Below are 12,784 nucleotides of genomic sequence, written 5' to 3'. Positions count from 1 at the left end.
TGAAATAACCGAAAAATAAAAATAAAAACAAAAAGGAAATTTAAAATAAAAATTCGAAAATCAAAAGGAAAATAAAATAAGATTTCGAAAATTAGAAAGAAAATAAGATCAAAGCAAATTGAGAACTGAATCAATTAGTTAATTAAAAAGATTTTGAAAACAGCAATTAAGAAGATGTGATTGAAAAGTTTTTATGAAAAAGATTTGATTTTTAAAAAGAGGAAAGAGAAAAACACAAAATGACACAAAACTTAAAATTTTAGAAAATCAAACACTATTTTTTCGAAAATTTTAAAGGAAGAACACAAAGAGGACACCAAACTTAGAACTTTATGAATCAAAAAGGGACTAAGAACATGCAAAAATCGAAAATCAAAAGAAAAACAAAAGCATGCAAATGACACCAAACTTAAAATATGAAACTAGACTCAACTAAAAGACTCTAAACCAACAAAAATAAAACAGTCCTAATCTAAGCAACAAGACAAACCGTCAGTTGTCCAAACTCGAACAATCCCCGACAACGGCGCCAAAAACTTGGTGCACGAAATTGCAATAACACTTTTGCAATCCCGCACAACTAACCAGCAAGTGCACTGGGTCGTCCAAGTAATACCTTGCGTGAGCAAGGGTCGATCCCACGGAGATTGTCGGCTTGAAGCAAGCTATGGTTATCTTGTAAATCTTAGTTAGGATAGCAGAAATTATCAGGATTGTTTGTGAAAAGCAAAAGAACATGAAATGGTTACTTGTTTTGCAGTAATGGAGAATAGGTTGAGGTTTGGAGATGCTCCATCTTCTGAATCTCTGCTTTCCTACTGTCTTCTTCTTCAGTCACGCAAGTCTCTTCCATGGCAAGCTGTGTGTAGGGTTTCACCATTGTCAGTGGCTACCTCCCATCCTCTCATTGGAACGATTCCTAATGCCCTGTCACGGCACGGCATTCCATCTGTCGGTTCTCAATCAGACCGGAGTAGAATCCAGTGATTCTTTTGGCGTCTGTCACTAACGCCCCGCCTTCAGGAGATTGAAGCACGTCACAGTCATTCAGTCATTGAATCCTACTCAGAATACCACAGACAAGGTTTAGACCTTCCGGATTCTCTTGAATGCCGCCATCAGTCTAGCTTATACCACGAAGATTCCGATTAAAGAATCCAAGAGATAACTACTTAATCTAAGGTAGAACGGAGGTGGTTGTCAGTCACACGTTCATGGTTGAGAATGATGATGATTGTCACAGATCATCACATTCATCCGGATTAAGAACAAGTATTATCTTAGAATGGAAGCAAGCATGATTGAATGAGAAACAGTAGTAATTGCATTAATCCATCATGACACAGCAGAGCTCCTCACCCCCAACCATGGGGTTTAGAGACTCATGCTGTGGAAGAAAAGGTGTACAATGTCATAAGGTCGCATTCCGTCCTGATTACAAAGTCAAAAGGTCCTATAAGTAGTAAACTAGTATCCTAAGGTTTACAGAAATGAGTAAATGACAGAAAAATCCACTTCCGGACCCACTTGGTGTGTGCTTGGGCTGAGCATTGAAGCTTTTATGTGTAGAGACGTTTTCTGGAGTTAAACGCCAGTTCTCATGCCAGTTTGGGCGTTTAACTCCAAGTTTTATGCCAGTTCTGGCGTTTAACGCTGGAATTTCTGAGGCCGGTTTGCTACGCAGGTTTGGGCCATCAAATCTTGAGCAAAGTATAGACTATTATATATTGCTGGAAAGCCCTGGATGTCTACTTTCCAACGCCGTTGAGAGCGCGCCAATTGGGCTTCTGTAGCTCCAGAAAATCCGCTTCGAGTGCAGGGAGGTCAGAATCCAACAGCATCTGCAGTCCTTTTCAGTCTCTGGATCAGATTTTTGCTCAGAACCTTCAATTTCAGTCAGAAAATACCTGAAATCACAGAAAAACACACAAACTCATAGTAAAGTCCAGAAAAGTGAATTTTAATTAAAAACTAATAAAAATATACTAAAAACTAACTAAAAGATACTAAAAACATACTAAAAATAATGCCAAAAAGCGTACAAATTATCCGCTCATCAATGCACCCTTGAGATGAATCTCTCCATCTCCCATGACTCAGAGGTGAAAGCTTTTGCCTTCCCTTTCCTCTTTCTAGAGGTTTCTCCGGCCTTGGATGCCATAAATGGTTATGGAAAAACAAAAAGCAATGCTTTTACCACACCAAACTTAAAAGGTTTGCTCATCCTCGAGCAAAAGAAGAAAGAAGAGAGTAGAAGAAGAAGAAGAAATAGAGGAGATGGAGATGGCTTTGTGGTTCAGCCAAAGGGGAAGAAGTAGTGTTTAGGTTGTGTGAAAATAAAGGAGTGAAGATGGGTTTATATAGGGGTGAAGAGAGGGGTAGGGTTCGGCCATTATAGGTGGGTTTGGGTGGGAAAGTGGTTTGAATTTTGAATGGTGAGGTAGGTGGGGTTTTATGAAGGATGGATGTGAGTGGTGAAGAGAAAGATGGGATTTGATAGGTGAAGGGTTTTTGGGGAAGAGGTGTTTAGGTGATTGGTGAATGGGTGAAGAAGAGAGAGGGTGGTGGGGTAGGTGGGGATCCTGTGGGGTCCACAGATCCTGAGGTGTCAAGGAAAAGTCATCCCTGCACCAAGTGGCGAACAAAATTGCTCTATGTGCCAATTCTGGCGTTAAACGCCGGGCTGGTGCCCATTTCTGGCGTTTAACGCCAACTTCTTGCCCTTTCCTGGCGTTTAACGCCAGTCTGGTGCCCCTTTCTGGCGTTAAATGCCCAGAATGGTGCCAGACTGGGCGTTAAACGCCCATTTGCTACCCTTACTGGCATTTAAACGCCAGCAAGGTCTTCCTCCAGGGTGTGCTATTTTTCTTTCTGTTTTTCATTCTATTTTTTCTTTTTCAATTGATTTTGTGACTTCTCATGATCATCAACCTACAGAAAACATAAAATAACAAAGGGAAATAGATTAAATATAACATTGGGTTGCCTACCAACAAGCGCTTCTTTAATGTCAGTAGCTTGACAGTGGGCTCTCATGGAGCCTCACAGATACTCAGAGCAATGTTGGAACCTCCCAACACCAAACTTAGAGTTTGAATGTGGGGGTTCAACACCAAACTTAGAATTTGGTTGTGGCCTCCCAACACCAAACTTAGAGTTTGACTGTGGGGGCTCTGTTTTGAGAGAGGCTCTTCATGCTTCCTCTCCATAGTGACAGAGGGATATCCTTGAGCCTTAAACACAAAGGATTCTTCATTTACTTGAATGATCAATTCTCCTATGTCAACATCAATCACAGCCTTTGCTGTGGCTAGGAAGGGTCTGCCAAGGATGATAGATTCATCCATGCACTTCTCAGTCTCTAGGACTATGAAATCAGCAGGGATGTAATGGTCTTCAATCTTTACCAAAACATCCTCTACAAGTCCATAAGCTTGTTTTCTTGAGTTATCTGCCATCTCTAGTGAGATTCTTGCAGCTTGTACCTCAAAGATCCCTAGCTTCTCCATTACAGAGAGAGGCATGAGGTTTACACTTGACCCTAGGTCACACAGAGCCTTCTTGAAGGTCATGGTGCCTATGGTGCAAGGTATTGAAAACTTCCCAGGATCTTGTCTCTTTTGAGGTAATTTCTGCCTAGACAAGTCATCCAGTTCTTTGGTGAGCAAAAGAGGTTCGTTCTCCCAAGTCTCATTACCAAATAACTTGTCATTTAGCTTCATGATTGCTCCAAGGTACTTGGCAACTTGCTCTTCAGTGACATATTCATCCTCTTCAGAGGAAGAATACTCATCAGAGCTCATGAATGGTAGAAGTAAGTCCAATGGAATCTCTATGGTCTCATTTTGAGCCTCAGATTCCCATAGTTCCTCATTAGGGAACTCATTGGAGGCCAGTGGACGTCCATTGAGGTTTTCCTCAGTGGCGTTCACTGCCTCTTCCTCCTCTCCAAGTTCGGCCATGTAGGTCATGTTAATGGCCTTGCACTCTCCTTTTGGATTCTCTTCTGTATTGCTTGGAAGAGTACTAGGAGGGAGTTCAGTAACTTTCTTACTCAGGTGTCCCACTTGTGCCTCCAAATTCCTAATGGAGGACCTTGTTTCAGTCATGAAACTTTGAGTGGTTTTGATTAGATCAGAGACCATGGTTGCTAAGTCAGAGTGGTTCTGCTTAGAATTCTCTGTCTGTTGCTGAGAAGATGATGGAAAAGGCTTGCCATTGCTAAACCTATTTCTTCCACCATTATTGTTGTTGAAACCTTGTTGAGGTCTCTGTTGATCCTTCCATGAGAGATTTGGATGATTTCTCCATGAAGAATTATAGATGTTTCCATAGGGTTCTCCCAGGTAATTCACCTCTTCCATTGAAGGGTTCTCAAGATCATAGGCTCCTTCTTCAGATGAAGCATCCTTAGTACTGCCTGGTGCATTTTGCATTCCAGACAGACTTTGAGAAATCAAATTGACTTGCTGAGTCAATATCTTATTCTGAGCCAATATGGCATTCAGAGTATCAATCTCAAGAACTCCTTTCTTCTGATTCGTTCCATTGTTCACAGGATTCCTTTCAGAAGTGTACATGAATTGGTTATTTGCAACCATTTCAATTAGTTCTTGAGCTTCTGTAGGCGTCTTCTTCAGATGAAGAGATCCTCCAGCAGAGCTATCCAATGACATCTTGGACAGTTCAGACAGACCATCATAGAAGATGCCTATGATGCTCCATTCAGAAAGCATATCAGAGGGACACTTTCTGATCAATTGTTTGTATCTTTCCCAAGCTTCATAGAGGGATTCACCTTCCTTCTGTCTGAAGGTTTGGACTTCTACTCTAAGCTTACTCAATTTTTGAGGTGGAAAGAACTTTGCCAAGAAGGCATTGACTAGCTTTTCCCAAGAGTTCAGGCTTTCTTTAGGTTGTGAGTCCAACCATATCCAAGCTCTATCTCTTACAGCAAAAGGGAATAGCATAAGTCTGTAGACCTCAGGGTCAACCCCATTAGTCTTGACAGTGTCACAGATTTGTAAGAATTCAGCTAAAAACTGATGAGGATCTTCCAATGGAAGTCCATGGAACTTGCAATTCTGTTGCATTAGAGAAACTAATGAGGCTTAAGCTCAAAGTTGTTTGCTCCAATGGCAGGGATAGAGATGCTTCTCCCATAGAAGTCGGGAGTAGGTGCAGTAAAGTCACCCAGCACCTTCCTTGCATTGTTGGCATTGTTGTTGTTTTCGGCTGCCATGGGTTTTTCTTCTTTGAAGATTCTTGTTAGGTCCTCTACAGAGAGTTGTGCCTTAGCTTCTCTTAGCTTTTTCTTCAAGGTCCTTTCAGGTTCAGGGTCAGCCTCAACAAGAATGCTTTTGTCTTTGCTCCTGCTCATATGAAAGAGAAGAGAACAAGAAAATATGGAATCCTCTATGTCACAGTATAGTTATTCCTTGAGGTGTCAGAGGAAAAGAAAAATAGAAGGAAGAAGTAGAAGAATTCGAACTTATCAAGGGAGATGGAGTTCGAATTGTTTATTGAGGAATAGTGTTAGTCCATAAATAGAAGGATGTGAGAAGAGGGGAAGAAATTTTCGAAAATTAAATAAAAGATTTTAAAAACATTTTGAAATATTGATTGATAATTTTTGAAAACTAAAAGTGGGAAAGAAATCAAGTGATTTTTGAAAAAGATTTTGAAATTAGAAATTAAAAAGATATGATTGAAAACTATTTTGAAAAAGATGTGATTAAAAATATATGATTTGAAAAACAAATTAAAAAGATTTGATTTTAAAAAATAATGACTTGGCTAACAAGAAGAGATATGATTCAAGCATTAAACCTTTCTCAACAGAAAAGGCAACATACTTGAAATGTTGAATCAAATCATTAATTGATAGCAAGTATTTTTGAAAATGGAAAGAAATTGATTTTGAAAAAGATTTGATTGAAAAGATATGATTTGAAAAAGATTTGATTTTGAAAAACTTTGAAAACTTGAAAAAAATTGATTTGAAAACAAAATCTTCCCTCTTGTGCCATCCTGGCGTTAAACGCCTAGAATCGTGCACATTCTGGCGTTTAACGCCCAAAGCACTACCCTTTTGGGCGTTAAACGCCCAGCCAGGCATCCTGGCTGGCGTTTAAATGCCAGTTTTTCCTTCTTCACTGGGCGTTTTGAACGCCCAGCTTTTTCTGTATAATTCCTCTACTGCATGTGCTGAATCTTCAGTTCCCTGTATTATTGACTTGAAAATAGAACCAAGATCAAATAAACAATGCATGCAACACACCAAACTTAAAATGAGACACTAGACTCAACAAGAAACATAAAATATTTTTGGTTTTTATGATTTTGTAATTGTTTTTTGGTTTTTTCGAAAATTAAGTGGAAAAGAAAATAAAGGTATCAAAATTCTTAATGAGAATTCCAGGAATCATGCAATGTTAGTCTAAAGCTTCAGTCTAAAGGAATTAGACATGGATAGCCAAGCTTCAGCAGGACACTGCATTCAAGAGCTAAATTGATGAGAATCAATCAGCTTTGGTGATGATAAGATCATCACCTTGAAACACTAGAATTCATTCTTAAGAACTCTGAAAAATACCTAATCTAAGCAACAAGATGAACCGTCAGTTGTCCATACTCGAAACAATCCCCGGCAACGGCGCCAAAAACTTGGTGTTGTTGCTGGATCGAAAATTTGGCACTGATGTTACCGGACCAAAAGCTTGCCGAAAACTCGAACAATCCCCGGCAACGGTGCCAAAAACTTGGTGCACAAAATTGTGATCAATACTTTTCACAACTCAAATAATCCCCGGTAATGAATCCAAAAACTTGGCGTTCAAGACCATAGCATAAACACAACTTCGCACAACTAACCAGCAAGTGCACTGGGTCGTCCAAGTAATAAACCTTACGCGAGTAAGGGTCGATCCCACGGAGATTGTTGGTATGAAGCAAGCTATGGTCACCTTGTAAATCTCAGTCAGGCAGATTCAAATGGTTTTGAGTGATATATGAATAAAACATAAAGATAAAGATAGAGATACTTATGTAATTCATTGGTGAGAACTTCAGATAAGTGAATGGAGATGCTTTGTCCCTTCCGTCTCTCTGCTTTCCTACTGTCTTCATCCAATCCTTCTTACTCCTTTCCATGGCAAGCTGTATGTTGGGCATCACCGTTGTCAATGGCTACAGTCCCGTCCTCTCAGTGGAAATGTTCAACGCACCCTGTCACGGCACGGCTATCCAGCTGTCGGTTCTCGATCATGTCGGAATAGAATCCAGTGATTCTTTTGTGTCTGTCACTAACGCCCCACAATCGCGAGTTTGAAGCTCGTCACAGTCATTCAATCATTGAATCCTACTCAGAATACCACAGACAAGGTTTAGACCTTCCGGATTCTCTTGAATGCCGCCATCAATTCTAGCTTATACCACGAAGATTCCGGTTAAGGAAATCCAAGAGATAAACATTCAAGCCTTGTTTGCTTGTAGAACGGAAGTGGTTGTCAGTCACGCGTTCATAAGTGAGAATGATGATGAGCGTCACATAATCATCACATTCATCATGTTCTTGAGTGCGAATGAATATCTTGGAATAAGAACAAGCTGAATTGAATAGAAGAACAATAGTAATTGCATTAATACTCGAGGTACAGCAGAGCTCCACACCTTAATCTATGGTGTGTAGAAACTCCACCGTTGAAAATACATAAGAACAAGGTCTAGGCATGGCCGTGAGGCCAGCCCCCAGTGATCAAAAGATTCAAAGATCTCAAGATGAAAAATACAATAGCAAAAGGTCTTATTTATAGAGAACTAGTAGCCTAGGGTTTACAGAAATGAGTAAATGACATAAAAATCCACTTCCAGGCCCACTTGGTGTGTGCTTGGGCTGAGCATTGAAGCATTTTCGTGTAGAGACTTCTCTTGGAGTTAAACGCCAGCTTTTGTGCCAGTTTGGGCGTTTAACTCCCATTCTTGTGCCAGTTCCGGCGTTTAACACCGGGCATTCTTGAGCTGATTTGGAATGCCGGTTTGGGCCATCAAATCTCGGGTAAAGTATAAACTATTATACATTGCTGGAAAGCCCAGGATGTCTACTTTCCAACGCCGTTGAGAGCGCGCCAATTGGGCTTCTGTAGCTCCAGAAAATCCACTTCGAGTGTAGGGAGGTCAGAATCCAACAGCATCTACAGTCCTTTTCAGTCTCTGAATCAGATTTTTGCTCAGGTCCCTCAATTTCAGCCAGAAAATACCTGAAATCACAGAAAAACACACAAACTCATAGTAAAGTCCAGAAAAGTGAATTTTAACTAAAAACTAATAAAAATATACTAAAAACTAACTAAATCCTACTAGAAACATACTAAAAACAATGCCAAAAAGCGTACAAATTATCCGCTCATCAGTTCTTCAACTTCTGTTTCTACTTTAGATTTTAAGCTAATATTATCTAAACTTTGTAATTTATATATAGGTTTTTCTATGGGTTTTTCTACCTTAATAACTTTTTCCATATTTTCTATTTTTCCTAACTGATTTTTCGTTATATCTAATATGGTATTAGTAAAGTTTAATTGCTGATGTAATTTCTTAATATCTCTTTTTTCTATATTTTCATCTGCATTACTATCTTTATAGGGTGTTGTTTCAACTTCTAAGTCTTTTCCAATTGGTATTTTAATAGTTTCTTTAGGGGGATATTCAGATTCTATTACTGATCCTGAGCTTGTTTTCCAAACAACAGTTGGCTTTGTTAAAGGACATAATTTCTTATCGGGTTTGGAGTAATAATTAACGTACCAGCCAAAGAAGTATAAGCTAATTCTTTTTTCTTTCATAAAATTATAGAATAGTTCTCTTAGTCTAATAACTTCATTTTCTGAATGGTTGGTAAAATACCAATCTCTTAGTGATTTATTATAATCAGCATTAAAATCTTGTCTTATCCACTCTTTATCAATCTCAAATGGTTCTTCCTTTATAATTACTGATAAAACTTGTGATTCCCTTGGATCAAATTCTGAAGGTGATTTATATACAGCAGTGGCTATATGTGGCCTTCTGTTGTCAATTCCTACAATATCATCAATATTTCCTATTGATGAGTTATCTATAGAATTTCTATGACTAATAGTTTCAACATTATCAGGAATTCTTAATGATTGGGATCTATTCATCCTAATTCTAATATCAGGTCCTTCTCTTATTTTTTCCCTTATTCTAGTATTTTGTATTTGTGGTTCTTCAATACCATCAGGTATTATCCATTCTTCAGGCATACGACTTTTTAATTCTTCATGTCCTAAAATTTCTAGTTTACTCTTTATTTTCAATTAAACCAAATTATCATATGCTAAAAGGGTAAACTAAACTAAATAATCCACATATTTTCTATATTACAACTAAATAAGCTAAGAGTGCAAATTAAGCTAAATATCTAAGATATATATACAGCCCAAAATGCAAAATGTAATAAAGTAATAAAAAATACAGCAAAAGAAAATGTGCAAGTATTGAAAGTCAAACAAGATAAAATAAAATAAACTAGGATAAAGGGTCTGAAGGTAGTTCACCAAAATAAAGTTCGCCAGAGATGGCGACTTCCCCACACTTAAATAATAGCATTGTCCCCGATGCTCAATCAAGCTGGGTGTGAAGAGTCGTCACTTCCGGAGGGGTGTGCTGGTGCTGTCTGTATGGGTTCTGGCAGTGAAAGTGTCTGAGGCTCTGCCTGTATAGGTGCCTGTGGGTCTGCTGGCTGTGTCTACTGAGGCTCCTCATGTTGGGGCTCTGCCTGGTCGGGTCCTGCCTGCTCAGCCTCTGCTCATGCATCCTCCTCCTGGTCATCCGCCTCCTCCTCAGATGGCTCGAATGGTGTGTCAAGCTCGGAGGGGATGTCAGTGTGGCCTGACCGGATCATCAGTTTCAAATGCTCATAACGTCACTTGCTGTGACGCTCAGATCGCTCATATCGCTGCTGGTTGCGGCGCTCCATCTAGTCCAGGTGCTCGAATAGGTGGTGCACAAGGTGGTAGATGGGCTGGAAAGCAAGGAAGGGTGCTGTGGATGTGGGTGGTGCGGCAGGTGCTGAAGGGGCAGTAGAAGATGTGGCTGCATCAGCTGTGGCAGTAAGAGAGGGTGGTCTGTAGCCCAGAGCCTGGAACTTCCTGCCATGTGGGATGATTTTCTTGCAGTCGATGACGGGTGGCTTCTCATCTGCCAGCTCCCATGGTACCTCAGCTCGGCAGCCCAACTGAGTAATCAGGTAGGGAAAGGGCAGAGTGCCTCGGACATGAACCCTGGACATGTAGCACCGGATTAATCAGGGAAGGTGCAGGTCCTTGCCCTCCATCACGCACCAGATAAGAGTAATCATGGCAGCTGGCACCTTAGTCTCATGAGTGCTCGGCATCACATAATTGCTTAGAATTTGTTGCCATAGCCGAGCCTTATCATTCAGATAAATAATTTTTATGCTTTTGGGGATTGTTGTTGACTTACTCATAACCCATGGGACAGCAGGATCAATAGCTATAGTGTGCTTCACTGCTTCCCAATCAAAATGCATAAACCTCATATCCTCCTCATCCTGCTGGTAACCATCTGGTCTGTCTGATTTAGGCTAGAAGTTGAGGATATCTTCAATTGCCTCTTCAGTGACTAAAATCTATTTGCCTCTGAGTTGTACTACATCCAAGGTCATTTTAAAATAGTTGCAATAGAATTCCTAGGCCCAGGATGCATTAACCTCAGTCAAGTTCCTCTTTAGAAAGAACTAGCCTCGCTGTTTGATTTGTTCTGTGGTGTACTGCTGTAATTCAGCTGGAATTTGGAGGGTCTTTTCTAGATATAAGTTCCTTGAAGTTGCAAAGACTGGATACTTCAGTTCACAGTATTGGTTTGCAAACCTGACTGAGTCGGTTGCAGGCACTAGTTGATCGGCCTTTTCCTGTGGAGTAAAGGTTTTTTCCCGCCAGGAATCATCATGTAGTATATCCAAAGTGGTGGTAGATGATTCTCTTCGTTTTCTTTTGCCTATGGTTGTTTTAGCTTTTACTTTTCCTTTAGGGTCAGACATCCTGAAAAGTAGAGGTTCCAGGATATAGTTTATTAAACTAAAGCAGGAAAACAGGAAGGCAAAAAGTGGGTCAGCAATGAAAGCATGGATAGGGAAAAGAGGGAAGAAACTCAAAGCATGAAGTGAGCCAAGGAATTGAAATAAGAATCACAACCCAAGAACCATGATATGCAGAATGCTCGTTGGTCAGGAAACAACAATCAACATGCCTTGAAATTGGTTGAAACTAGTTAGTTAAAAGCTAAGAGAAAAGTTAGAAGGTTAATGAAGTTAAAAGTTAAAAAGTGAAGTTAAAGTTAGTGGCATGGTATTGTAGTTCCTAGTTAACAAAAATATGCACAAACTTGAACAACAAGCAACTCACATTCAAGCATATATTTCAAATTATTGATGATAAATCATATAAATAAAAGAAGAGTGAAATGAATAAAATCATCAATAATGCGATTTAACTAAGAAGGGAATCAGAAGGAGTAGGAATGGTAGTCCATTCATCCATGAATTGGCTTGGTTGAAACCAATTAGTGCAGAATTCAAAACCAAAGCCAATTCATGAATTCGAGTTGAGTGAAACAATTTGCGAAAAAAAATTGGGCAGTAATTCGGCAGTAAAAGTAACGTTCCCGGGACAAGCAAATAGTAGAATCAAAAAGTCAAAATCATATGTAGTGCAGCAGTTGGCAATTATCAAGAAGAACAAAGGAAGGCTCATGATGCAGGTAACATGAAGTAGAACAAAGTAACTGGTTAATTCCTAAATGCAACCAATATCCTTGGTATGAGTAGGAGAAGTCTAAAGTACAAAAGTGTCAAGTGCAACTAAATTTTTCAAAAAGAAATTTTGGTATCATGCCGGCTGAAAATTGGACGTTCCTGGGTAATAAATAGTAGCAGAAATTTAATTCATATGACATTAAAATAGTGCATAAAAGAGTAGCAAATAACAAGTCACATAAATTTAGAAAAAGCAAATTCAAAATGCAATTTAGGTGGAAAAATGTCAAAACAGCATTGAATAGCATATTAGCAGCATCAACAGCACAGTAAATTCAAAATTGCGAAACAGATAAAGCAAGTAACAACAACAGCGCAATTATCAGACCTAAATCCACTAACCACATCCTAGCTACCTAACCTCCTCAAATCCACTACGAACATTCATCTCTAACTAACCTAAATTGAACAGAATTTAACTCAGCTAATTAATCTAATTTAACAGAAGTAGATTTGGAGTTTGCAGAGATAGAAGTAGTGGAACCTGGGAGGGCAGTGGCTAGAAAGTGAGACAAAGAGAGAGGGGGTGGTACGCGGCGCTGGGAGTCTCGTGGTGGTGGGTGGAGGCAGGGGGCAAAAGAGGGATAAGGGGAAGGAGAAGGAAAGAAGAAGGAGAGGGGTGAGGGGGGATGGTGGCATCGGGGTGGTGGTCGGCGTTCGGGGTGCGGCGGCAGGGTCGGGTTGGCGACGTGGCAGGGGGAAGTGGGGGGAGGAGGGAGAGAAAAGGAAGAGAAGGGGGAAAGAGGGTTGGGTGAATGGCGGCGGGGTTGCGGATCTGTGACGGTGGTGGTGCAGCGGGCTGGGCCGGCGGTGGTGGTTGGTGGCAGTGGGAGAGTGGAGAGAGAAGAGAGGGATAGTGGTGGAACGTTGGGGAGGGGGGTGATGATTAGATTTTTGATGGTTTAGAATTTCACAAATGAATTCTCG

General features: G+C 40.1%; 1 non-coding gene across 1 annotated transcript; it reads left to right on the top strand.

Annotated features, from left to right (window-relative positions):
- Positions 1 to 4,730: 4,730 nt before the first annotated feature.
- Positions 4,731 to 4,838, top strand: LOC130956798 (small nucleolar RNA R71). The gene has a single exon (XR_009077208.1). It is a non-coding gene; the product is annotated as a small nucleolar RNA R71 (small nucleolar RNA).
- Positions 4,839 to 12,784: the final 7,946 nt, after the last annotated feature.

This window comes from Arachis stenosperma, chromosome 1, assembly GCF_014773155.1.
Source record: "Arachis stenosperma cultivar V10309 chromosome 1, arast.V10309.gnm1.PFL2, whole genome shotgun sequence".
Lineage (NCBI taxonomy): Eukaryota > Viridiplantae > Streptophyta > Magnoliopsida > Fabales > Fabaceae > Arachis > Arachis stenosperma.
Note: the sequence above shows the minus strand (reverse complement) of the source record. Positions and strands in the feature narration are given on the sequence as shown.